The sequence below is a fragment of the Anguilla rostrata genome, chromosome 19 (assembly GCF_018555375.3).
Source record: "Anguilla rostrata isolate EN2019 chromosome 19, ASM1855537v3, whole genome shotgun sequence".
Taxonomy (NCBI): Eukaryota; Metazoa; Chordata; class Actinopteri; order Anguilliformes; family Anguillidae; genus Anguilla; species Anguilla rostrata.
Genome location: NC_057951.1, coordinates 14,545,655 through 14,568,738, shown reverse-complemented (window position 1 = coordinate 14,568,738; position 23,084 = coordinate 14,545,655). Strand labels below are relative to the sequence as shown.

Here is a 23,084-nt window from a genome sequence, read left to right as displayed (position 1 = left end):
TTCTACACAGAGGGGAGGGATGATGGGGGGAGACATGCGCTGCATTATTTAAGAGCACAGTCACTGAGAACGGGAGCTGTTCAGAGCCCACAGTACTACAGTCTTTATGGAGCCATTATAAACCCGCTCTCTCTCTCTCTCTCTCCCTCCCTCCATCTCTCTCTCTCTCTCTCCCTCCCTCCATCTCTCTCTCTCTCTCCCTCTCTGTTATCCTGCAGCTCAGAAAGAGGCATGGTGGGTGGGGAGGGGGGGAGGGGGTCACGTACAGCTCCAGAGTCAGTTTGAGCTTCATTCATAAACACACACACACGCGCATGCACGCACACACACACGCAGACGCACGCACACGCACACGCACACACACACACGCAGACGAGACGCACAAACAGAGCGCAATCGGCATATTGACACAACTCAAGAGGTCCATCCTAACTCTGTCAGACCCACGGGGGCCTGGGGTGCACACTAGTATATACAAAATTTTTGGATTGTCCAAAATCAAAACAGAACCAATGTCTTAACCTTTCTTTAACCTGCTGAACACAGCCGTAAACTTGCCTCGACCATCAGACTTATCGTTTTCATAACCCTAACCCTAAGTTGAGCCCTAAAACGTAATTGAAGCCATAGGAACTGTTGAAAACAAGTGATAACTCATTTAAAATTGTGGAAAAACTAAGTCAAGACTGTGAATTCCATAGTACAGATGCTAAAAAATATATTTGAGGGCTTAAAAAAAAAAATGTTTTCCCTGAAAAAATATGTATGTATTCCATATCTTGTTATGGTCATAGGTACCTATACTAGTATATAAAAATTTTTGGATTGTCCAAAATCAAAAAAGAACCAATGTCCTAACCTTTCTTTAACCTGCTGAACACAGCCGTAAACTTGCCGCGACCCTCAGACTTATCGTTTTCATAACCCTAACCCTAAGTTGAGCCCTAAAAGGTAATTGAAGCCATAGGAACTTTGAAAACAATGTGATTACTCATTTAAAATTGTGGAAAAACTAAGTCAAGACTGTGAATTCCATAGTACAAATGCTAAAAAATATATTTGAGGCCTTAAAAAAAAATGTTTTCCCTGAAAAAATATGTATATATTCCATATCTTGTTAGGGTCATAGGTACCTATACTAGTATATACAAAATTTTTGGATTGTCCAAAATCAAAAAAGAACCAATGTCCTAACCTTTCTTTAACCTGCTGAACACAGCCGTAAACTTGCCGCGAACCTCAGACTTATCGTTTTCATAACCCTAACCCTAAGTTGAGCCCTAAAACGTAATTGAAGCCATAGGAATTGTTGAAAACATGTGATTACTCATTTAAAATTGTGGAAAAACTAAGTCAAGACTGTGAATTCCATAGTACAAATGCTAAAAAATAATGTTTTCCCTGAAAAAATATGTATGTATTCCATATCTTGTTATGGTCATAGGTACCTATACTAGTATATACAAAATTTTTGGATTGTCCAAAATCAAAAAAGAACCAATGTCCTAACCTTTCTTTAACCTGCTGAACACAGCCGTAAACTTGCCTCGACCCTCAGACTTATCGTTTTCATAACCCTAACCCTAAGTTGAGCCCTAAAAGGTAATTGAAGCCATAGGAACTTTTGAAAACAAGTGATTACTCATTTAAAATTGTGGAAAAACTAAGTCAAGACTGTGAATTCCATATTACAGATGCTAAAAAATATATTTGAGGGCTTAAAAAAAAAAAAATGTTTTCCCTGAAAAAATATGTATATATTCCATATCTTGTTATGGTCATAGGCACCTATACTAGTATATACAAAATTTTTGGATTGTCCAAAATCAAAAAAGAACCAATGTCCTAACCTTTCTTTAACCTGCTGAACACAGCTGTAAACTTGCCGCGACCCTCAGACTTATCGTTTTCATAACCCTAACCCTAAGTTGAGCCCTAAAACGTAATTGAAGCCATAGGAACTTTTGAAAACAAGTGACTACTCATTTAAAATTGTGGAAAAACTAAGTCAAGACTGTGAATTCCATAGTACAGATGCTAAAAAATATATTTGAGGCCTTAAAAAAAAAATGTTTTCCCTGAAAAAATATGTATGTATTCCATATCTTGTTATGGTCATAGGTACCTATACTAGTATATACAAAATTTTTGATTGTCCAAAATCAAAAAAAACCAATGTCCTAACCTTTCTTTCACCTGCTGAACACAGCGTAAACTTGCCCGACCATCAGACTTATCGTTTTCATAACCCTAACCCTAAGTTGAGCCCTAAAACGTAATTGAAGCCATAGGAACTTTTGAAAACAAGTGACTACTCATTTAAAATTGTGGAAAAACTAAGTCAAGACTGTGAATTCCATAGTACAGATGCTAAAAAATATATTTGAGGCCTTAAAAAATAATAATGTTTTCCTGAAAAAATATATATATTCCATATCTTGTTATGGTCATAGGTACCTATACTAGTATACAAAATTTTTGATTGTCCAAAATCAAAAAGAACCAATGTCCTAACCTTTCTTAACCTGCTGAACACAGCAGTAAACTTGCCGCGACCATCAGACTTATTGTTTTCATAACCCTAACCCTAAGTTGAGCCCTAAAACGTAATTGAAGCCATAGGAACTTTTGAAATCAAGTGATTACTCATTTAAAATTGTGGAAAAACTAAGTCAAGACTGTGAATTCCATAGTACAATGCTAAAAAATTATTTGAGGCCTTAAAAAAAAAATGTTTTCCTGAAAAAATATGTATTATTCCATATCTTGTTAGGTCATAGGACTATACTAGTATATACAAATTTTTGATTGTCCAAAATCAAAAAGAACCAATGTCCTAACTTTCTTAACTGCTGAACACAGCCGTAAACTTGCCCGACCTCAGACTTATCGTTTCATAACCCTAACCTAAGTTGAGCCCTAAAACGTAATTGAAGCCAAGGAACTGTTGAAAACAGTGATACTCATTTAAAATTGTGGAAAACTAAGTCAAGACTGTGAATTCATAGTACAATGCTAAAAAATATTTGAGGCCTTAAAAAAAAAATGTTTTCCTGAAAAAATTGTATATATCCATATCTTGTTAGGTCATAGGACCTATACTAGTATATACAAATTTTTGGATTGTCCAAAATCAAAAAGAACCAATGTCCTAACTTTCTTTAACCTGCTGAACACGCCGTAACTTGCCGCGACCTCAGACTTATCGTTTCATAACCCTAACCTAGTTGAGCCTAAAACGTAATTGAAGCCATAGGAACTGTTGAAAACAGTGATTACTCATTTAAAATTGTGGAAAACTAAGTCAAGACTGTGATTCCATAGTACAATGCTAAAAAATATATTTGAGGCCTTAAAAAAAATGTTTTCCCTGAAAAAATATGTATATATTCCATATCTTGTTAGGGTCATAGGACCTATACTAGTATATACAAAATTTTTGGATTGTCCAAAATCAAAAAGACCAATGTCCTAACCTTTCTTTAACCTGCTGAACACAGCCGTAAACTTGCCTCGACCCTCAGACTTATCGTTTTCATAACCCTAACCCTAAGTTGAGCCCTAAAACGTAATTGAAGCCAAGGAACTGTTGAAAACAGTGATTATCATTTAAAATTGTGGAAAAACTAAGTCAAGACTGTGAATTCCATAGTACAAATGCTAAAAAATATATTGAGGCTTAAAAAAAATGTTTCCCTGAAAAATATGTATATATTCCATATCTTGTTAGGTCATAGGTACCTATACTAGTATATACAAAATTTTGGATTGTCCAAAATCAAAAAGAACAATGTCCTAACCTTTCTTTAACCTGCTGAACACAGCCGTAACTTGCCTCGACCCTCAGACTTATCGTTTTCATAACCCTAACCCTAAGTTGAGCCCTAAAACGTAATTGAAGCCACAGGAACTGTTGAAAACATGTGATTACTCATTTAAAATTGTGGAAAAACTAAGTCAAGACTGTGAATTCCATAGTACAAATGCTAAAAAATATATTTGAGGCCTTAAAAAAAAAAAATGTTTTCCCTGAAAAAATATGTATGTATTCCATATCTTGTTATGGTCATAGGTACCTATACTGGTATATACAAAATTTTTGGATTGTCCAAAATCAAAATATAACCAATGTCCTAACCTTTCTTTCACCTGCTGAACACAGCCGTAAACTTGCCTCGACCCTCAGACTTATCGTTTTCATAACCCTAACCCTAAGTTGAGCCCTAAAACGTAATTGAAGCCACAGGAACTGTTGAAAACATGTGATTACTCATTTAAAATTGTGGAAAAACTAAGTCAAGACTGTGAATTCCATAGTACAAATGCTAAAAAATATATTTGAGGCCTTAAAAAAAAATGTTTTCCCTGAAAAAATATGTATGTATTCCATATCTTGTTATGGTCATAGGTACCTATACTAGTATATACAAAATTTTTGAATTGTCCAAAATCAAAATAGAACCAATGTCCTAACCTTTCTTTAACCGGCTGAACAAAGCCGTAAACTTGCCGCGACCCTCAGACTTATCGTTTTCATAACCCTAACCCTAAGTTGAGCCCTAAAACGTAATTGAAGCCATAGGAATTGTTGAAAACATGTGATTACTCATTTAAAATTGTGGAAAAACTAAGTCAAGACTGTGAATTCCATAGTACAGATGCTAAAAAATATATTTGAGGCCTTAAAAAAAAAAAAAAGTTTTCCTTGAAAAAATATGTATGTATTCCATATCTTGTTATGGTCATAGGTACCTATACTAGTATATACAAAATTTTTGGATTGTCCTTATTAAAACTGACCCTGTCATCGGTGGGAAATATATTCAGACATTTAAAGCAAAGTCCTACACCTGAAACCGACAGTGAGCAGGGGACTGACATACAGTGAGCTCCATAATGTTTGGGACAAAGACCTTTTTGTTATTTTTTTCTTGATTTGGCTCTGTACTCCACAACCTTGCTGTGAGGCAACAGTGCTCCCCACTGCACCCCCGTACAGCAGGAGGCAGAGCGAGCCTCACACGCTGCTCCCCACTGCACCCCCGTACAGCACGAACCAGGGCAGACCTCACACGCCTGCACGAACCAGGTCTATTCTGCTCTACGCAAACGAGAGACGTGAACCAATCAGAGAGCCCTGGACGGGAGTCCTTGCTCTCGATGACGCCGTGCAGACCCCTGTGCACGGCACGCGCTAGCATGCCGCTAACAGCTGGAGGCGCAGGAGTAATGGAGCTGTTTGAGGGATTAGCGGTGAGGAGCGCGGGGAGGCTAAGAGCAGGGCACTGAGCTGAATTGTGTTCTAACCTCATTCTCCTCAACGTCTACAAGGTTGCTAGGTAATTAGCAATGGCACACCAGCACCCAAAGACAAAAGCTCAGCAGCATCAGGACCGGCTCTGCGTAATCAGGGGAGCAGCAGGTCCGCATTATGCCCAGGCCAGGAAACAAGAGCAGACTGCATGAATGGAGCGAGGTGGAGGAACACCTCCCCCGGGCAGCATTGTGAAGTCAGTGATGCGTGAATCTGCAAGCCTGTCAAAACCACACAATTAACTAACAAAAGCAGAAAGCACTGAATGTAATATAAAAATCCAGCGACAGCAGAGGTTTATCGGTGTGAACCAGAACACAGTGTGAACAAGAACTTAGTGTATAATGAGGCTCAGTGTGTATAAGCACTCAGGTCATAGTGAGGGTAAACATGTTTAAGAGCTCAGTGTGCACAGAGCATTAGCGTGTATAAGAACACAGTGCATCGTGAGGTCCAGTGCATACAAGAGCACAGTGCGTAGTGAGGTTCAGTGTGTGAAACCTCAGAGCGTAAACAGCACAGTGCACACAAGAGCACAGTGCGTAGTGAGGTTCAGTGTGTTTAAGACCTCAGAGTGTAGGAAGGTTCAGTGTGTTTAAAAGCTCAGTGTGTAGTGAAGTTTAGTGTGCTTAAGAGTTGAGTGTGTAGTGAGTTAGTGGTTTAAGAGTAGTGTGTATGAAGTTTAGTGGCTGAGTGAGTGTGTAGTGAAGTTTAGTGTGCTTAAGAGTTGAGTGTGTAGTGAAGTTTAGTGTGTTTAAAAGCTCAGTGTGTAGTGAAGTTTAGTGTGCTTAAGAGTTGAGTGTGTAGTGAAGTTTAGTGTGTTTAAAAGCTCAGTGTGTAGTGAAGTTTAGTGTGCTTAAGAGTTGAGTGTGTAGTGAAGTTTAGTGTGTTTAAAAGCTCAGTGTGTAGTGAAGTTTAGTGTGTTTAAAAGCTCAGTGTGTAGTGAAGTTCATTTTTTTTAAACCTGCTTTGGCTCTTTCACCTTTGCCTCATGACTTTATAAATGTTCTTGTTTCACTGTTTTCGTGGTTTTTTTTATTGCCTCTGTGTGGCTGGATTTCATTTATCTTTTTTAAATTTAAATTTTAAAATATAAAGCTTAGGGAGGAATGGTGCAGGATCCTTCCCAGTGTGTCTCCCTCCTTCTCAAACACTAAAGGAAAAGTATCTGAGCTGTTATCCTTGCCAGGGGACGCTGCACCAAGCACTAACACAGGGGTGCCAATAATCCAGAAAGATATATGTTTTCATTCCACTGAATCATAAATACAGTACAATATTTAGCTCATGTGGGACAGGCCCTAAATCCCAGTAATGGTGTTCTTTGCTTTCTCCTGTCTTTTTGTGTGCGGTGGCTTTATGTTGAATGTCCACGGGGCAGGCAGATGTGAATTGTGAGGTTCTGGTGTTTCTGGGCTGGGGAACGCACACCCCCCCCCCCCCTTCGCGGGGGTGTAAACAGTGAGTCATGAGAGGCGTTAGTATTCCGCAGCCCCTCTGTGTCCCTCCCCAAGGGGACAGGACGCACGGAGTGGCCCGAATCTGCGCTCATAGTCTCGCACCTGAACAGCACCAAGCTCCGCCCAATCACAGCACACGCCAGAGCCCGGGTACGACAGCACAGGGGAGAGGCAGGAGGAGAGGGGGCCACACGCAGAAAACTATTATTATTATTATTATTATTATTATTATTATTATTATTATAAATGCTGTTGCTGTTATCACTGCTGGCTCTGCAGAGTCTTTTGCTCCTGACTTGTGATTTTGGCTCCTGGCTCCAAAGCGTTTATTGATTTTAAGGACAGGCCCGAAGCCCATCAGCTCGGGACGAGGGTCGGGACAGGTGTTCTCGGGGAGCAGGATACATAATGCCAACCTGCAAGACTGGGAGCGGAGCCAAAAAACAAAAAAGCAGGCGCTGCCATGGCAACCTGGCAGCCGTGCAGAAAGTGAGAAAGTGAGAGAGCAGGTGGAGTAAAGTGTAACGTTTACAAAGCAGCCAAAGGGCGGGGCAGCCCCTCCGCTCAAACCCGCCTCCTGCAAACAGCACACCGTCTCCTGGGGAACGCACGGGGGCAGACGTCCTCACCGCAGACCCCACGCGGACGCGGACACGCGCTCCAAAACCTCTCTTTAGAATTCAACAGCGCAAATCTCCCAGGCCAGCCACCCGTCAGAACCAGCCACAGGTCGTGTCAATGGCCAGAGAAAACGTTTCATTTAAACAGACAGTTTCCTCCACCTCTTCCTTTTTTTAAGGAAGTCAAGAAATGAGAATCAGCAGTTGGCTGGAACACACTTTTGGAGAAACATCCAATCACACACACGCTCATTTACCTGCCCTTTCCCTCCCCCTGCTCAATCCCCCTGTCTCTGCAAACCTGCGGCAGGAGCGGGTTATTAACACTGAGAGGAGCAGGAGCGGGTTATTAACACTGAGAGGAGCGGGTTATTAACACTGAGAGGAGCAGGAGCGGGTTATTAACACTGAGAGGAGCGGGTTATTAACACTGAGAGGAGCGGGTTATTAACACTGAGAGGAGCGGGTTATTAACACTGAGAGGAGCAGGAGCGGGTTATTAACACTGAGAGGAGCAGGAGCGGGTTATTAACACTGAGAGGAGCAGGAGTGGGTTATTAACACTGAGAGGAGCAGGAGTGGGTTATTAACACTGAGAGGAGCAGGAGCGGGTTATTAACACTGAGAGGAGCGGGTTATTAACACTGAGAGGAGCAGGAGCGGGTTATTAACACTGAGAGGAGCAGGAGCGGGTTATTAACACTGAGAGGAGCAGGAGCGGGTTATTAACACTGAGAGGAGCAGGAGTGGGTTATTAACACTGAGAGGAGCAGGAGCGGGTTATTAACACTGAGAGGAGCGGGTTATTAACACTGAGAGGAGCAGGAGTGGGTTATTAACACTGAGAGGAGCAGGAGCGGGTTATTAACACTGAGAGGAGCGGGTTATTAACACTGAGAGGAGCAGGAGCGGGTTATTAACACTGAGAGGAGCAGGAGCGGGTTATTAACACTGAGAGGAGCGGGTTATTAACACTGAGAGGAGCAGGAGTGGGTTATTAACACTGAGAGGAGCAGGAGCGGGTTATTAACACTGAGAGGAGCAGGAGCGGGTTATTAACACTGAGAGGCTGCCTGGGAGCTTGTATGAATTATGCTGCTGGTACGGGGAAGGGTTTCTGAAGGGTTTATAAGCAAGTCATTTTCACACCACTTCCATCACTGTGTGTGTGTGTGCATGTGTGTGTGTGTGTTCATGTGTGTGCATGTGTGTGTGTGTTCATGTGTGTGCATGTGGGGCATATGTGTTTGCGTAAGCGTGTGTGTGCATGCATGTGCGTGCGTGTATGTGAGTGAATGCGTGTGTATGTGTGTGTATGTGTGAGTGTATGTGCACGTGGGTGTGTGTGTGTGTGTGTACAAAAATCATCAAACACTGCAGTGGGGCCTCCCAGTGAAAGGTGAACATGCGTGCTTACACATGACAGTGTGGCCTTGTTTTCACACGGATAGCAGGAGCAGTGCATGCGATGCGTGAGGTCACACAATCGCCCTGAAGTAGAGAGTGTGTCTATCAAAACAAAGCTATTCCGTTATAAATCTGCGGGAGAACAACTACATAAAAAGATATTTCACAGATTATAGAAGAAAAAAAATCGAAATAAAATGAGTTTTCCTATCTGAGGCTGGAAAATTGAATAAAAGGAATTTAATTATTGTCTTTGAAACTACAAAGGATCAAGTTGAGATAACCGATTCCTTCTAATACTGCAGCAATTTCCAGAGGTGGGCTCAAAAGGAACTTAACTGGTGGCCTTCACTTTAAAAAAAACTGCCTGAAGAAGACTTCTTTTAACTTACTGGAGCTTTTGAGGGATTACCAAAGCATACCGTTTCAATTAAAGATAATTCCACCCCGTGTTTCATTGGCAACGCTTAGCAGCTGGCCAGCAACCTGAGAGCATGAACTTCATTTACAGTTTGAGTGAATTTCTCCAGCCGAAATGGGCTGCTATTAGTGTTTAAACTCAAGCACCTGAACCACTCAAACGACCCAGAACGCTCCTTTTAAAGAGGTTTTTTCCTGCTCTTCCTCCTACATGTCTTATACTTAGGACAGTGATGATACTATAGCAGTACATGTCTTTCCAGAGGACGTTCCTGAGTGAGGAGGCATTAATATGGACTGGGAGGCCATGTTTAACATGGGTGAGACGCACACAGCCTTACCTAATGGCCTTTCTGACGGGGGATGGAGGGGGGGGGCAGATCGCTGTAAGGCTGAACGTCTTTCTTCATTCTGTCACTCGTTCATCACACCCCCCCCCCAGCCTCCCAGAGCACAGCCCTGTCAGGCACCATGAGCAGCACCAGTATGGGGGGGCACACGACACATCTGATCCCCCCCCCTCTCCCCCGGAGGATTATTCACCCGCAAGCGTCACCTCCCCTCTGACTGACATCACACGCATCACACACGTCACCTCCCCTCTGACTGACATCACACGCATCACACACGTCACCTCCCCTCTGACTGACATCACACACATCACACACGTCACCTCCCCTCTGACTGACATCACACACATCACACACGTCACCTCCCCTCTGACTGACATCACACACATCACACACGTCACCTCCCCTCTGACTGACATCACACACATCACACACGTCACCTCTCCACTGACTGACATCACACACGACTGACAGAATTGTGTGCATAACCAACGCCATCTTCTCTCATAAAAATCATCAGTCTCAAAAAGCGTTCCCTTTAACGCCATTTAATGAGACAACTTTTTCCTCTCAGCCGCTTCCTGAACTTTCTATGGTGACGAAGCACCACAAAAAATAAAACGAGACTGGGTCTCCATGGCAACATCCACCAGGAGACGGAGGCTCTGATGGTGTCTAACTGCACCGCGCTCCCTCCATAAATCTGAACAACAAGACGAAGCAGCGTTTGCTTCACCACTGCCGCCACATGTTTCAGCGAAAGCCAACCCCGCAGAAGCGGTTTAAAGACCGCTAACGAGGACAGAGCTGCTGTGTTTGGAATCCGGGCGCATGTCTGTGGTGAGGCCAGAAGAGCAAGCAGAGATGCAGTCTGTGGTGAGGACAGAAGAGCAAGCAGAGATGCAGTCTGTGGTGAGGACAGAAGAGCAAGCAGAGATGCAGTCTGTGGTGAGGACAGAAGAGCAAGCAGAGATGCAGTCTGTGGTGAGGACAGAAGAGCAAGCAGAGATGCAGTCTGTGGTGAGGACAGAAGAGCAAGCAGAGATGCAGTCTGTGGTGAGGACAGAAGAGCAAGCAGAGATGCAGTCTGTGGTGAGGACAGAAGAGCAAGCAGAGATGCAGTCTGTGGTGAGGACAGAAGAGCAAGCAGAGATGCAGTCTGTGGTGAGGACAGAAGAGCAAGCAGAGATGCAGTCTGTGGTGAGGACAGAAGAGCAAGCAGAGATGCAGTCTGTGGTGAGGACAGAAGAGCAAGCAGAGATGCAGTCTGTGGTGAGGACAGAAGAGCAAGCAGAGATGCAGTCTGTGGTGAGGACAGAAGAGCAAGCAGAGATGCAGTCTGTGGTGAGGACAGAAGAGCAAGCAGAGATGCAGTCTGTGGTGAGGACAGAAGAGCAAGCAGAGATGCAGTCTGTGGTGATGACAGAGCAAGCAGAGATGCAGTCTGTGGTGAGGACAGAAGAGCAAGCAGAGATGCAGTCTGTGGTGAGGACAGAAGAGCAAGCAGAGATGCAGTCTGTGGTGAGGACAGAAGAGCAAGCAGAGATGCAGTCTGTGGTGAGGACAGAAGAGCAAGCAGAGATGCAGTCTGTGGTGAGGACAGAAGAGCAAGCAGAGATGCAGTCTGTGGTGAGGACAAGAAGAGCAAGCAGAGAGCGAGTCTGTGGTGAGGACAGAAGAGCAAGCAGAGATGCAGTCTGTGGTGAGGACAGAAGAGCAAGCAGAGATGCAGTCTGTGGTGAGGACAGAAGAGCAAGCAGAGATGCAGTCTGTGGTGAGGACAGAAGAGCAAGCAGAGATGCAGTCTGTGGTGAGGACAGAAGAGCAAGCAGAGATGCAGTCTGTGGTGAGGACAGAAGAGCAAGCAGAGATGCAGTCTGTGGTGAGGACAGAAGAGCAAGCAGAGATGCAGTCTGTGGTGAGGACAGAAGAGCAAGCAGAGATGCAGTCTGTGGTGAGGACAGAAGAGCAAGCAGAGATGCAGTCTGTGGTGAGGACAGAAGAGCAAGCAGAGATGCAGTCTGTGGTGAGGACAGAAGAGCAAGCAGAGATGCAGTCTGTGGTGAGGACAGAAGAGCAAGCAGAGATGCAGTCTGTGGTGAGGACAGAAGAGCAAGCAGAGATGCAGTCTGTGGTGAGGACAGAAGAGCAAGCAGAGATGCAGTCTGTGGTGAGGACAGAAGAGCAAGCAGAGATGCAGTCTGTGGTGAGGACAGAAGAGCAAGCAGAGATGCAGTCTGTGGTGATGACAGAAGAGCAAGCAGAGATGCAGTCTGTGGTGAGGACAGAAGAGCAAGCAGAGATGCAGTCTGTGGTGAGGACAGAAGAGCAAGCAGAGATGCAGTCTGTGGTGATGACAGAGCAAGCAGAGATGCAGTCTGTGGTGAGGACAGAAGAGCAAGCAGAGATGCAGTCTGTGGTGATGACAGAGCAAGCAGAGATGCACACAGCGGGGCGGTGGGGAGAGAGTGCCGGGCTCTTAATCAAAGCCTCTCTCCACAGATACTCTACAGCAGCCAGATGACCCGCTCCAGCGTCCCTCCCATCATCCTCCACTCCCCAACTCTACGGGGCTTCAGTGGATGCAGTTTCCCATGATATTACAGTTTATGAATACTTCATCGCCACAGGAACTGACCTTGGACACGCCTCTTCATTGAATATTCATGAGATGCATCACAACTGCTGCAGCGGTGTAAAGAAAGAACTTTCAATTGTTAACAGTAAAGAGGTGGCCAGACTGTACAGTCTGTGGACATACAGACATAAGACCATTTCATGTGTTTAAGCCATTTTCAGAAAAAAACAACCACCTTAAAAAATTCCCAATTGGATATTCCAGTGCCTAAAAGACATTCCACAGTAAATAACCAAAGCTACAACCTGAAAAAAGTGACACTCAGTGCATGCTTTATGAAGATTGTTCCAATAGACAGGGGGGGATTTCTTACAAAAAGCCCTGGGTCTTAAGTGGGGTTCAAGGGGTTAAAACTGATACAATGCAAATATTGAGATTTGCCAGGAATGAGGGTGACTTTTAAGTAAATAAATACTGATATGTTTACTTAAAATATGAGAAATATTCAAGGTCCTTTCCAGGATAGATGCAAAATATGTTATTTTGCAAACAGGCTCTCTGGTCCATAATAACAGGCTCTCTCTTTGAATGCCTGTGATGTATACTGAATCAAAGGAAGTCCTGCTTCTCTCTCTGCGGGCTTACGAATGACTAGCTGCAGAACATGAGAAGAAGACTCTGCTCAGACCCATTCCATCTGAAAGTCACTGTTGAAAACTTGCTTTAAATTCTGTCCTTCATTTTTATTTCTGCTAATTATTTTATTCAACATCTGTTTTACTGTTAATGCAGGTGATTCTATATTATATTTATATTCCCTTTTAGCCAGATCCTAGTTTAAAAGGAATTTTAAGCGCTTTGATGGAAAGTGCTTTGGTGCTATCTGAAATGAGCTGTATAAACAAGGTGTGTTCATATTTATGTGCTGGCACATCCACTGTGGACAATGTGCATATAAAAAGATGCAGCCCGCTTTCTGCAGCTTATACAGACACAATGCCACCGAGATCTCTTCCTCCTCACACTGAGTTTGTTACATTTCCATATGATTGGCTGAGCTGTTGGCTCCATGCGTGTGTATTTACGGACACACGCTGTCCTGGGAAACCCCTGCAGCCTCCCCTCTCAGCCATTAGGTGTGGTATGAGTGCACTGATAAGCCCACTGAGGTCTGCGAGGAGACTGCAAACAGGCACTGAACACACCCGGGACCCAGAGTGCTTTACTCATATCTAACTCCCCCTCTGCTAAAAAGATGCTCAAAGAGCGAACTGAGACGGCAGGAAACCAGCGTTTGATAAACCCCATCAGCAGCAATGGAGTTCCTGTTTGCGCTCACGATGCTGTGCCCCGAGGCGTTTCCAAAGCTCTGAGAGATCTTTATCTACCCCCTGAGCCCGAAATCCCACACCTGCCAACCCCCTGCCCCCTGCCACACCTGCCCCGCCCCCCCCAGATTCCCCCTCACCGACCCTCTCACACACTGCATGCGGTCACTCGCTCTCCTCACACACAGGCGGGAGAGTTCATCAAGCCGCTAAATTAACTCACACTTGAGCTTCACTGTGAATCAGAGTCGGGTACGAATGCTGCCTGAACCCAGGCCTCAAAAAACGAAAATAAATGTGAAACTCCTGGGGTGCTTTTTTCCCCTGCGGGGACACATTTAGCGAGCGCACTGAACCCCTCTCTGAGAACGAGCCACACTTCCTCTCAGTTCCCCTTTAACGGCAGGTCTGACTACAGCTTAAGAGCCTCGCTCCGGTGTCTCCCTCCATGTGGATGGGGGGGGGGGGGTTTCATGGGTCACCACACGAAACCTGTAGAGCGCTTTATCCAAACGGCCGAAAGGAAAGGCCTCCATCTCTTCAGCCATTTCACCATTCCTAACCAATCACAAACCCCCGCGTGCTTCCCACTGCATAAATCTCCTGTGACTGCACTTTTAATCACAACCTTTTAATTACTACAGACGCGCTGTGTGGAAATGCTGTGCATAAATACAGAATGATAAAAGATGGAGGCATAATTGGGCCTGTAGGGCAGATTAATGAGCATTTATACTGCTAAGGGGATTTATTACAGGACAATAAACATGTTTATCTTGGCTGAAGAGTTTCAATGCCAGGCTATTTGTCATCTGAAACTTAATGCATACAGTCCATTCAGAATGGAGAGACACTGTGAACACTTCCACCCTAAACAAAGAACTGTGACCTCAGGGCCACCGTACCTAAAGGTCAGTGACAGCTACCATGGAAACAGCTGCTGCCCCTCTCCATGCGCTGGATCGACCGGCGTTCCTCCGACAAACAGACGGAACACGCTGAAAATCCTAATCAAACTGTTTTAAGTGAAATGTGTGCGTTTGCCGAAAAGCCGCAAAAGACAGGAAATGAATGCTCTGCCAATTTCCTCAAAGAGGAAGTTCATAAACTTAGCAGCTCCAAAGGACTTTCTGGCTCACCCAACCTGGCCACATCTGTGGAACAAACAAAACAGAGCATTGACCACGAGTGCACACTAAGAGGCAAAACAGTTTACCCCATCACCCGGAGCTTCCCCTCTGACTCCCAAACTGAACTGACTCACCCCTGGTCTGCATGCAGTTACCAGTGGTGGGTACTTACGCACTGGAGCCCGATGGGGCGGAGAGGCGACCAGCAACCTGGCAACCCTTCCGACACCACGGATGTGCCCCCGAGACAAATGCTGCAGCCCACGTTCACCACAACACCACTGATAACTGAGGAAACCCAAAGGGGAAACGCCACCACAACCTACCAGGGGACAACTCCACACTGTGTGACTGTGCACCAAATTATCAACACACCCATTCCTTTGGACCACTCACCCCCAGCACAGCAGAAGCCAATAACAGAAGCCCAATTCACTCTACCCACATCTCAGGTATTTGACAGAAAAAACTAAATGAGTCCCCAGAATATGCATCAAAGTGTAAACAGCTTCAGGTGAGCTCACAGCACCGGTAAACTGCTTCAGGTGAGCTCACAGCAGAAAATGAGGCTTCTAGGAGAGCTCACAGGTGAGTTAATGATACTCTAGGTGAGCAGAGGCAGAGGTAAAGACCCCTAAGCCAGGTAGAGAGCGCAGCTCTAACCCTGATTCAGATCTTCTCACTGGTCCTATGAGTCCCACAAAGGGGCAGAATCACAGTGATTCACATGAGGCCCCAGCAGCCACAGCACAGGGAGAGTCTGCATATGCATGAGTTTAGGGCAGGAATTCTATTTACTTAACAGGCATAAATATTAGGAAAGACGTCCTGAATACAAAGGGAGCTTTTTTAATTTTGTAGAACAAAAGCACATTTGAGCAAAAAAAAAAAATCTTTAGAGAAAATAATAATGTGTGTTTTTTGTGGAGTATGGTAATACCGAATTTGAATTACAGTGCTGAAGCACAATCAGATATAAGAATGCAAAACATATGCAATAACCCAGCAGAGAAATTGCAGAAATCCTTTTCACCACAAACATTCACAGCAGATACTGGGCAAACAATGCAACATGAATAGCACATAATTACGCACTAATTACATCCAGGCCCTTTGTGATAAGAGCCAGCGCCGCTGAACAGCCCGCTAGCACGAGCCAGCACGCGGAATAAAGGAGCCTGCGCCGCTGAACAGCCCGCTAGCACGAGCCAGCACGCGGAATAAAGGAGCCTGCGCCGCTGAACAGCCCGCTAGCACGAGCCAGCACGCGGAATAAAGGAGCCAGCGCCGCTGAACAGCCCGCTAGCACGAGCCAGCACGCGGAATAAAGAGAGCCAGCGCCGCTGAACAGCCCGCTAGCATGAGCCAGCACGCGGAATAAAGCGCCGCTGAACAGCCCGCTAGCACGAGCCAGCATGCGGAATAAAGGAGCCAGCGCCGCTGAACAGCCCGCTAGCACGAGCCAGCACGCGGAATAAAGGAGCCAGCGCCGCTGAACAGCCCGCTAGCATGAGCCAGCACGCGGAATAAAGGAGCCAGCGCCGCTGAACAGCCCGCTAGCACGAGCCAGCACGCGGAATAAAGGAGCCAGCGCCGCTGAACAGCCCGCTAGCACGAGCCAGCACGCGGAATAAAGGAGCCAGCGCCGCTGAACAGCCCGCTAGCATGAGCCAGCACGCGGAATAAAGCGCCGCTGAACAGCCCGCTAGCACGAGCTAGCACGCGGAATAAAGCGCCGCTGAACAGCCCGCTAGCACGAGCCAGCACGCGGAATAAAGGAGCTGCGCCCTGAACAGCCCGCTAGCACGAGCCAGCACGCGGAATAAAGGAGCCAGCGCCGCTGAAGACAGCCGCCGTATGCCGACGAGCCAGCACGCGGAATAAAGGCAGCAGCGCCGCTGAACAGCCCGCTGCAGAGCCAGCACGCGGAATAAAGCGCCGCTGAACAGCCCGCTAGCACGAGCCAGCAGCGGAATAAAGGAGCCAGCGCCGCTGACAGCCGCTAGCACCGAGCAGACGGAATAAAGCCACGCGCTGACAGCGCTAGAGACAGCCCCGGATAAGGAGTGGGGTAATGAGTTAGCCCTCTGTGTGCCAGAGCACAGCTCTCCAGCCTCCCAATGGACAGGAAAACATGCATATTAACTACACGCCAACGCATTCTGAGTACGCTCACACGTATGTATGAGGAGTTGTATGTACACTTTATATTATTGCATTTTATAAGATAATCACGTATTGCTGATTATTCATTTGAAAATTAAATCATCCTAAATGTCCCTCACATGTACTCTGAAGTGAAGAGTGAGCAGCACACCTCACAAACACACAGCTACCTCACAAACACACACACACACACACACACACAGCTACCTCACACACGCACAGCTACCTCACACACCTGGACGACAGTAACAGAAGCAGAAACACAGGGGAAGTGGAAGCTAGCTGAGTGTAACCGTGCCGGGCGGGGGCTGGGTGTTGGGAGGTTTGCAGAGATGCGGACACATCTTCCCCTCACTGGTAATTACACACTCCCTTAACAGAGACACGAGAGCCGGCTTCGCCTTTAAATCATTTTGCCATTATTCACGCACTTATGACCGCAGCAAATTGGGGTTTTTTCCTGCACAAAAGCTGCGTTTCTGACAGGGCTGCTCACTGCTGATTGATGCGCTTTTGTGTTTGATGTGATGCTTTTAAAATGGACCAAATGTAGATGCTTCTTTCCACTTTAGATGCAAAACAAAAATGATGTTTTTTCCCATTATGGAGCAGCAGCTGCCGATCCCATCGCGAGGACTTTTGTGTCTTTTTAAACGGAATGCTAATATTACTGAACAGCACCAAGGGCGCAGAGGACATATTCAGGCATACTCAGAGATATTACAGACATAACTACTTCATCTCATTGTTTACTTAAACACAACTTATCTTGAAGTCTCACTCAGTGCTTTGTAACTGCACTTACAATAGGCTTCCTCTGCTGAAATAATCAGACTAAACACTCATTAATACCTTTCCCTAAAGCATTCCCCGCAGATGCTGACAACCACATTAAACTGCTTCAACTGAACAAACAATAGAACAGAAGGACGGAATACTGAGTGTGATTTCAGAAAGTCCACAGAAAAGGACTTACGTAGTCTGCTAATCTCAGCATATGCCAGCACTTGTAGTGTTAAAAGTGTAGAGGACAATTTCACATCTGCTGGTTTAATGTTTTAGACTCTGAGGTGCAATATCACAAGAGCAGAAAAAGAATTAAACAAGGCCAGTGTATGAAGCTGATGCATACTAATATTATAAAATCCTAATGAGATGTTTGGAACAGGCAGTTTGCTATTAAAACTCAGACAGAATTCAGATGAAGATAATGATAATCCTGCCCAAAGAACTCTCCTCCTGCCAATGTGCTGGCCGTGGGGGTCATTTGCTTGAGTGAGCCCAGACAAGGTTATCAGAGATCTTAGGGGTTAAAATGGATACAGACCTCTTTGGCAAGGGCATGAGAACATTTAGACGGGACATTTTTGTCCTTACCTTACCAGGACGGAGGGCAAAACAGAGGATTAAAAACCTACAGAGTTCAGCCTCCAGCAATGCACCTCTCGGGGGCATCAGGGCTACTGCTCTCTCAGGCCAGGGGGCATCAGGGCTACTGCTCTCTCAGGCCAGGGGCCATCGGGGCTACTGCTCTCTCAGGCCAGGGGGCATCAGGGCTACTGCTCTCTCAGGCCGGGGGGCATCAGGGCTACTGCTCTCTCAGGCCAGGGGGCATCAGGGCTACTGCTCTCTCAGGCCAGGGCATCGGGCATGCTCTTCAGCCAGGGGCATCGGTACTGCTCTCTCAGGCCAGGGGCATCAGGGCTACTGCTCTCTCAGGCGGGGGCATCGGGCAACTGCCTCTCAGGCCGGGGGGCATCGGGGCAACTGCTCTCTCAGGCCAGGGGGCATCAGGGCTACTGCTCTCTCAGGCCAGGGGCATCAGGGCTACTGCTCTCTCAGGCCAGGGGCCATCGGGGCTACTGCTCTCTCAGGCTGGGGGGCATCAGGGCTACTGCTCTCTCAGGCTGGGGGCATCAGGGCTACTGCTCTCTCAGGCCAGGGGGCATCGGGCTACTGCTCTCTCAGGCTGGGGGGCATCGGGGCTACTGCTCTCTCAGGCCAGGGGGCATCAGGGCTACTGCTCTCTCAGGCCGGGGGGCATCAGGGCTACTGCTCTCTCAGGCCGGGGGGCATCAGGGCTACTGCTCTCTCAGGCCAGGGGCCATCAGGGCTACTGCTCTCTCAGGCTGGGGGGCATCAGGGCTACTGCTCTCTCAGGCCGGGGGCATCAGGGCTACTGCTCTCTCAGGCAGGGGGCATCAGGGCTACTGCTCTCTCAGGCGGGGGCATGGGGTACGCTCTCTCAGGCGGGGCATCAGGGCTACTGCTCTCTCAGGCTGGGGGGCATCAGGGCTACTGCTCTCTCAGGCTGGGGGGCATCAGGGCTACTGCTCTCTCAGGCCGGGGGGCATCAGGGCAGCTCCCTGGACAAAGCCACACTGCTCAGATGCTGAAAAAGAGGAAGAAGACGCGGGTCTGAGCCCCTTCACCCCAAACGCATGAGATCACAGGGCCCAGTCGAGGGGCTGCTATTACCCCACACAGCTCCAGCGCTCTCAACCTGCACACATGAGACACCTCTCCACACACAGACACTCTCCACGCAGAACACCTCCCACACACACAGAGACACCTCTCCACACACACAGAGACACCTCTCCACACACTGCAGAGACACCTCCGCACACACTGCAGAGCCACCTCTCCACACACACAGAGACACCTCTCCACACACACAGAGACACCTCTCCACACACTGCAGAGACACCTCTCACACACACAGAGACACCTCTCCACACACAGCAGAGACACCTCTCCACACACTGCAGAGACACCTCTCCACACACTGCAGAGACACCTCTCCACACACACAGAGACACCTCTCCACACACAGCAGAGACACCTCTCCACACACTGCAGAGACACCTCTCCACACACAGCAGAGACACCTCTCCACACACAGCAGAGACACCTCTCCACACACAGCAGAGACACCTCTCCACACACAGCAGAGACACCTCTCCACACACAGCAGAGACACCTCTCCACACACAGCAGAGACACCTCTCCACACACACAGAGCCACCTCTCCACACACTGCTGCAGCGTTTTCAGCCACACCTGCAGCTGTGCGGCTCCTCCAGCTCCGCTCGGAACATTCCGGTAAAAGCGCCCTCGCGTCAGGAGAGCCTGGCAGCTGCCTCTGCTCTGACTGAAACCCCGTTTACTCGCCCCATCGGAGTGCACACGGTGTTAATATTCAGCTCAGGAAGGGCAGCGTTTACACTGAGCCTGAATGAGAGAGCTGCACTCACTGGAGGTCAGTCCCGGAGAGGGAGAGCCTGTGAAACAGCACAGACGGGCCCTCAGCTTCCTAGCGCCTCAAACCCGTTTCAGAGAGCTCTGCGTGACAAACACGCGCAGTTTCGCCTTAGCGGGTTAGTGTGCTCGCGACCCAAAGGTACCTGCCGGGTTAGTGTGCTCGCGACCCAAAGGTACCTGCCGGGTTAGTGTGCTCGCGACCCAAAGGTACCTGCCGTGACATCATGCCCTTTCAGCACGCACTTCGCAGGAAGTCGTTTTCGGGTTCAGGTTTAGAAAAAACTCCGGGAAGGTTAAGTTTCATAAAGACCTCTCTGTTCACTGAAGGCCATTTGTTTAAAAAATGAGGCGCTTTAGCCTCTAAAATCTGAGCGTCACGGAAACCAGATTGATGGGCGGTTATGGATCTGAAGGTTTAATGTAATGTCCCACAGGTGAGAAGCGTAGGGAGATTTAGAGCTCTTTGTCGGGGCAGATGAATGCGAATGCCAGCAGAGAGCCTCTGTAGAACCAGAGCGCAGCGCAGCAGTGGACTCATGCAGAGAAAACAAACGGGCGTTTAAATCTGAAAGCATCTGTATGCAAACGCATGCAGGGCGCAGGCTTCAGGGCGCAGGCTTCAGGGCGCAGGGCGCAGGCTGCCGGGCGCAGGCTGCAGGCTGCCGGGCGCAGGCTGCAGGCTGCAGGGCGCAGGGCGCAGGCTGCAGGGCGCAGGCTGCAGGGTGCAGGCTGCAGGGCGCAGGCTGCAGGGCGCAGGGCGCAGGGCGCAGGCTGCAGGGCGCAGGCTGCCGGGCGCAGGCTGCAGGGCGCAGGCTGCCGGGCGCAGGCTGCCTGCAGTCTGCCCAGTCTGCCCGCAGTCTGCCTGCAGTCTGCCCAGTCTGCCCAGTCTGCCCAGTCTGCCCAGTCTGCCCGCAGTCTGCCCGCAGTCTGCCCAGTCCGCCCGCAGTCTGCCCAGTCTGCCAGTTGCCCGCAGTCTGCCAGTTGCCGCAGTCTGCCCAGTCTGCCCGCAGTCTGCCCAGTCTGCCAGTCTGCCCAGTCTGCCCGCAGTCTTCCCAGTCGCCCGCAGTCTGCCCGCAGTCTGCCCAGTCTGCCCGCAGTCTGCCCAGTCCGCCCACAGTCTGCCCGCAGTCTGCCCAGTCCGCCCGCAGTCTGCCCAGTCTGCCCAGTCTGCCCGCAGTCTGCCCAGTCCGCCCGCAGTCTGCCCAGTCTGCCCAGTCTGCCCGCAGTCTGCCCAGTCCGCCCGCAGTCTGCCCAGTCCGCCCGCAGTCTGCCCAGTCTGCCCAGTCTGCCCAGTGTGCCCGCAGTCTGCCCAGTCTGCGCAGTCTGCCCAGTCTGCCCAGTCTGCCCAGTCCGCCCGCAGTCTGCCCGCAGTCTGCCCAGTCTGCCCGCAGTCTGCCCAGTCTGCCCAGTCTGCCCAGTGTGCCCGCAGTCTGCCCAGTCTGCGCAGTCTGCCCAGTCTGCCCAGTCTGCCCAGTCTGCCCGCAGTCCGCCCGCAGTCTGCCCAGTCCGCCCAGTCCGCCCGCAGTCTGCCCGCAGTTTGCCCAGTGTGCCTGCAGTCTGCCCAGTCTGCCCAGTCCGCCCGCAGTCTGCGCAGTCTGCCCAGTCCGCCCGCAGTCTGCGCAGTCTGCCCAGTCCGCCCGCAGTCTGCCCAGTCCGCCCGCAGTCTGCCCAGTCCGCCCAGTCTGCCCAGTCTGCCCAGTCTGCCCAGTCCGCCCAGTCTGCCCAGTCTGCGCAGTCTGCCCAGTCCGCCCGCAGTCTGCGCAGTCTGCCCAGTCCGCCCGCAGTCTGCCCAGTCCGCCCGCAGTCTGCCCAGTCCGCCCAGTCTGCCCAGTGTGCCCCGTCTGCCCAGTCCGCCCGCAGTCTGCCCAGTCTGGGAGCAGACATTACGCACCGAGCCGAAAGTGAGGGCGACCAAACAGACCCTTCTACTCTGACCTGCGCTCCCTCCTCCTCTCTGCAAGCGTGCTAACGTTCAGCCTTTAAAAAGGGAATACCAAGACTGGGAAAAAGCAAAACAAGCTAAAACAGGAAACATTCTCTACCTGCGGCCACCGGCCAGAACAGATTTTATAGAATAATATCTTCCACTCTTCACAGCAAGGCGATAAAGGAATCGGCATTCACGAGAAGGCAATTATTTCATTGAGAAAGTTCACTCGTGCAAACGCTTTACGTCCAAACCTCATTCTAACGGTCTGCTCTCCGGTACAAACACACGCCCGCACGCTTTCTGACCACTGGAACATATGCAAAAGGACAACGGGACATTTTTATCTTTACGATGGAGAACACAAACACCAGGACTGTTCTCTCACAAAACAGCCACAGTCCCGCACCTGAAAACTTATTTGCAAATGACGCACATTCAAAATACACAGCAGGAAACGGCACTGTGGTTTCAGCACAAAGCGCCAAGCACTGTTTACGGAGAGGGCAGCTGCAGCGCACGCCAGCACACAAACCGCATCTATCCGTCAGAAAGCACTCCACCGCCAAAGCTCCACACCGGACCTCACGCTCATAAACACTGCACCACTGACAGTACATTCAGCTGATCAGCCAATAAGGTCAGAGTTTCACTTTTTGTAGGGTGTGTTCTGCTGAAAAGCCACCATAATCAAAGATGCCTCAAATAAATTAAAATGATTATTATTATTATTAACCTCTCATCCCAACCAGAGCCTTGTGTACAAAGAAGTTGAGTATGCACAAGGAGTTTCACACACTACAGCAAGTATGACCCACACACAGTACAGCAAGCATGATACACACACACACACACACACACACACACACACACACACACTGCAGCAAGCATGACCCACACACAGTACAGCAAGCATGACACAAACACACTGCAGCAAGCATGACACACACACACACACTACAGAAAGCATGACACACACACACTACAGCAAGCATGACACACGCACACACACACACTGCAGCAAGCATGACACACACACACTACAGCAAGCATGACACACGCACACACACACACTGCAGCAAGCATGACACACACACACACACTACAGCAAGCATGACAC

At 48.4% G+C, this 23,084-nt stretch overlaps 1 protein-coding gene across 4 annotated transcripts in view; it reads right to left on the bottom strand.

The window, feature by feature from the left end:
* The window catches only part of LOC135245677 (prosaposin receptor GPR37-like), a 75,560-nt gene that overhangs the window by 24,079 nt on the left and 28,397 nt on the right, over window positions 1-23,084 (bottom strand). The window lies entirely within an intron of this gene.